The following is a 5000-nucleotide window of genomic DNA, read 5'->3' on the forward strand; positions in this document are numbered from 1 at the left end:
TATAATTAATGAGAAGTAATACTATAAAATAAAAATAAAGAACTCTATTTCAGAACTATGAGACAGAATATTCTGTTTTCTTATTTACTCTTTACTTTATTTTTTCTATACTTTTTTACTTATTTCTGCATTAATAGAGCAGACGAGTAAAAAAAGCAAACCTATTTAGGATAATAATTGGATAAGAGAGCCTCTACCCTGTCAACGGATAGGGAGAGAACAAAATCTGGATAAATACCAATTCCTATTACTGGTAAAAAGATACAGATTAAAATAAAGAGTTCTCGTGGTCCAGAATCCACAAAATTTGCGTTTGGAACATTAAATAGCTTGTATCCATAGAACATCTGGCGTAACATAGATAATAAATAAATAGGAGTTAATATCATTCCAATTGCCATTACAAAAGTAATTAGTGTTTTTGGCATTAACAGAAATTTTGGACTAGTAATTAGTCCAAAAAATACTACTAATTCTGCGATAAAACCACTCATTCCTGGTAAGGCAAGAGAAGCCATTGAAAAGCTACTAAACATGGTAAAAAATTTAGGCATTGGGATGGATATTCCCCCCAGTTCTTCGAGATAAACAAGACGCATTCTATCAGAAGCGGTTCCTGCCAAGAAAAAAAGTGTAGCACCAATAAATCCATGGGATAATATTTGTAAAATAGCTCCATTGATGCCCCAAATGCCTCTAGAAAGATCCGAAGTAATTCGAGCTGTAATTGTACGTACATGTAAAGAGTTCAAATGCGAAGACGGTATAATAATCCGCTATGATGACAATGCTGCGGTTATAATTGATCAAAAAGGCAATCCAAAAGGAACTCGAGTTTTTGGCGCGATTGCCGAGGAATTGAGAGAATTGAATTTTACCAAAATAGTTTCATTAGCTCCTGAAGTATTATAAATACTAGTAGGCGAAATTGAGACCAAAGAATTAATTTAGTAGATTGTGTTTTACGTATATGTTTTAAAATCCAAAATAAAAAAAAAGAAAACATGTTGATTATAGAAAAATTAGGAGGAACCTAGAATTAGAGTCTTATGGGCAAGGACACTGAACGCATTTTTGTTCGTCGTCTCCGGGCTATATATCCTCGCGGAACTCTGGTCATTGAATCAAATTAACCTTAATGAATAACTAATGATTTCTCTTCTTTTAGCCACCCTTTTTCTCATTAATAACAAAACTAATTATTCCGATATATAAAATATTAATTCCAATGGCATATAGAATTTTTGGTCGGCAAATTCGAAGGAATCATTGAGTGAAAAAGGAGCAAAGAATGACAAAAGACGAGACTCTACTAGTCTTCACTCTTGTGGTTTCCTCTTCCTCGGTTTCTGTTTTCTTATTCGGGATCTTGCTGGACGATAGTTGGAGTCGGCGGCTCTCCTAGGCTTCCCTCACCTGGGATCCCTGGGGGCTAAAAGGAAAATTTGGGAAAAAGAACCCATTGTATGGGAAATACTTCAAGAAGTTATGCGGGGACATCCTGTACTGTTAAATAGAGCACCTACCCTGCATAGATTAGGCATACAGGCCTTTCTGTCTACGAATAAGGAAGCTATAAGTAATGCAACTATGAATCTCATGGAGAGTTCGATCCTGGCTCAGGATGAACGCTGGCGGCATGCTTAACACATGCAAGTCGAACGGGAAGTTATTCGTAATTCATCCTTGTATTGTTTGTTGGATTAGGTCTAACTTTCTTGACCAAACTGCGAGCGCGGAACTTTACGAGATGAAATAGGGAAAGATAGAAGATAGAATAGAACTTAAAAGGCGTCTGTAGGTGTCTTTTCAAGTCCGCCGTCAAATCCCAGGGCTCAACCCTGGACAGGCGGTGGAAACTACCAAGCTGGAGTACGGTAGGGGCAGAGGGAATTTCCGGTGGAGCGGAGAATTTTACGAATTGTACAGACAAATTCGAATTAGCCAATAAATTGGCTATCGTCTTTTCAATATAAATTATTGCAATATTCAAATTGCAATATCACTTGCAAAAATAACTATCCTATCCCTTTCTACAATCTCTCTATATCCTTGTTACATAAGGTAAGTATTGTATAATAGTTCGGTTTTCCGCGATTTTTTCCATTCCTCTGTGTAAATAGCCTAATATGGGTTCACAATCAATAACATCCTCACCATCGAGAGTAACGATCAGTCGAAGAACACCATGCATTGATGGGTGTTGAGGGCCCAGACCAATTTAAAGTGAAAAAAGGGGTTGCTCCTTCGGCAAAACTAGGATAAAGTTGAGCCAAAAGGTCCCGATTAAAGATAAATTCATGAGGAAGTGGTATCTCTTTAGGATCCACCCCAGCGTCAAGCAATTGGTTAATTGGTAAAGATACATTAATTTGGTGCCCCGCCCAAGAAAGAGACCCAAGTCCTAATAATCCCGCTAAGTGGTGATTCAACATGGATTCTACATCTTGGAACCATGCCAATTTGGGAGCGGCTTTGTGATAATGGAACCAACCAGCAAAAAGCATTAACGCTGCAAAAATCAATGCACCAGATAAATATTGGCTAGTAATTGTGAAGCCCCAATTCTTGACTGAAAGGGACACCAAAGGCCTCTGCCCTCCCTCTCTATCTATCCAAGAGATGGAAGGGCAGAGCTTTTTTTTGGTTTTTTCATCTTAGCAGGTTACCAAACTGAATATTCCGGTATCAAATATGGTTTATTTTATCTTGTTTCTTACCTAAATTTATTAGTTTCTTCTTTATTTGTAACAGTTCTCTACTTGGGCGGGTGGAATTTATCTATTCCCTATATATCCTTTTTTGATTTTTTCCAAATGAATAAAGCAGTTGGAATTTTGGAAATGACAATGGGTATACTTTAGTCGATACAAAGTCCGTTTTTTCGAAGATCCACTATGATAATGAAAAAGATTTCTACATATCCGACCAAATCGATCAAGAATATCCCAATCTGATAAATCTGTCCAAATGGGTTTACTAATAGGATGCCCCGATCCAGTACAAAATTGAGCTACTCCTCAGGAGGATAGATGGGGCGATTCAGGTGAGATCCCATGTAGATCTAACTTTCTATTCACTCGTGGGATCCGGGCGGTCCGGGGGGGGGGGGCCACCACGGCTCCTCTCTTCTCGAGAATCGAAAAAAGTAACTATCATTCCTTTTTCTGACGAATCACGTAATCCTCCAAGTTCACGAACTAATAAGGTTATAAAATGAATCGTAATGAACCCCATTCTTGCAATTGCTCAGGATACCCTCTTTTAGCTGCTAGGTCTATTTCTTAGTTCAAGATCCCTCTTACTAACTGGAATAAAAGAATGCGACGAAGATTTTTTGTTGCTGTAGGAATAAGAATAAGGCGGAATAGGCGGAACTTAAATTAGTCAATTCAATTCAGCATTGTCAATTTATCCAGAACTTCTCTCCGCACGTGTAAACGAGTTGCTCTACCGAACTGAGCTATAGCCCTTATCAGAGATATCTTAACATATAGATAATTTCTTGTCAAGATGAATATTTTCTAATGCCAGAGGATACCCCTTTGATCTGTATCTGTTTAGTATTTAGTTTAGTATTTAGTATATAACAGACCAATAACAGAGCGGTATTGCTTAGAAAAGGGATTCAATATATAATCGATCGAAGTAATGGGTCTTCCTTTGTGGTGATAAATTGCCTACTTAACTCAGTGGTTAGAGTATTGCTTTCATACGGCGGGAGTCATTGGTTCAAATCCAATAGTAGGTAAGTAGGTAGAAAAATTAAGAGAGAAAGATTCTTCTGATTTTCTTGTTTCTATCTACTAGACGCCGTAGAGAATTGAGAATTTTCATGTCTTTCAATTCTCGTACTCGTAATTGGAAAGTTATGGAAGGAGACCCATCATTTTGCAATGAAAACAACATATAAAACTCTGGACAATTTTGAAATCAGGCCAAGCGTCTTAATACATATGCAAAAAAATGCATTATTGGCCCACCATTGATTAGAAGATTTAGCTTGGATGAATCGCTATTGGTTTGATATGAATAATGACAATCGTTTCAGTATGTTAAGGATACAGATGTATCCACAATTCATTTAGAGTTACTTAATAGTCTATTTCTTATACCATATCTCTATCCCGTGAAATTCTCGAGCCAAAAGATGGATGCATATGCTGTGTTTCATTTTGCTAAATGATATAAATTCTTTTCTTATTTCTATTTTATGATTGACCAATATAAACATCAACAACTTCAAATTGGAAGGAGATATTTTCGCAATTTTTGTTATAGCCCTTGCGGCTGCTGAAGCCGCTATTGGACTATCCATTCTTTCTTCCATCCATCGTAATAGGAAATCCACTCGTATCAATCAATCTAATTTATTGACCCTTATGATCTAATTCCGAGCGGTAGTAAATACCAGGACTTAGCAATATTTGATTGATCACAATTCGGTATATTCCATTTATAATAAAGGTTCCTAAGGAATTCATTATATCTCTGACCCACGAGCTTTCTTAATCTTCTACTTTCTTAATCTTATACAATTTCCCTTCCTTTTTCTTATAGTTATACATACAATTATGTATGTATTATATGACCAACTTTCTATGGGTCACATAGACATCCAAATAAGCAGTAGAAGTGAGATGGGGAAAAGAGGTCTGAAATAAAAAGGGAATACGATTTATGTATGGATTCCGGTCACTTAGGAGCCGTGCGAGATGAAAGTCTCATGCACGGTTTTGCATGAGAGAAAGAAGCGAGGAATCCTCTTTTCGACTCTGACTCCCCCACTCCAGTCGTTGCTTTTCTTTCTGTTACTTCGAAAGTAGCTGCTTCAGCTTCAGCCACGCGAATTCTCGATATTCCTTTTAGTCTTCGGGACGGAGTGGAAGAAGGGCGGAGACTCTCGAACGAGGAAAAGGATCCCTTCGAAAGAATTGACCGAGGAGCCGTGGAAAAATTCCTTTTGATCTAAGTGGAAGGATACAGGATTTTTTACTAGA

The 5000-nt window shown here is 37.4% G+C and overlaps 4 long non-coding RNA genes across 5 annotated transcripts in view; 2 read left to right on the forward strand and 2 right to left on the reverse strand.

Moving 5' to 3' along the window:
- Window positions 1-3095, forward strand: part of LOC123164170 (uncharacterized) — a 9990-nt gene extending 6895 nt beyond the window's left edge. Inside the window, exon 2 of the long non-coding RNA XR_006482196.1 lies at window positions 3047-3095. This is a non-coding gene — a long non-coding RNA (uncharacterized lncRNA). The remainder of the gene's footprint in view (window positions 1-3046) is intronic.
- Window positions 1-5000, reverse strand: part of LOC123164171 (uncharacterized) — a 91192-nt gene that overhangs the window by 28804 nt on the left and 57388 nt on the right. The gene's annotated exons all lie outside the window — the stretch shown is intronic.
- The window catches only part of LOC123164168 (uncharacterized), a 42516-nt gene that overhangs the window by 28401 nt on the left and 9115 nt on the right, over window positions 1-5000 (forward strand). The gene's annotated exons all lie outside the window — the stretch shown is intronic.
- LOC123164166 (uncharacterized) overlaps window positions 1-5000 on the reverse strand; it is a 33410-nt gene that overhangs the window by 23370 nt on the left and 5040 nt on the right. The gene's annotated exons all lie outside the window — the stretch shown is intronic.

This window comes from Triticum aestivum, chromosome 7D (assembly GCF_018294505.1).
Source record: "Triticum aestivum cultivar Chinese Spring chromosome 7D, IWGSC CS RefSeq v2.1, whole genome shotgun sequence".
Lineage (NCBI taxonomy): Eukaryota > Viridiplantae > Streptophyta > Magnoliopsida > Poales > Poaceae > Triticum > Triticum aestivum.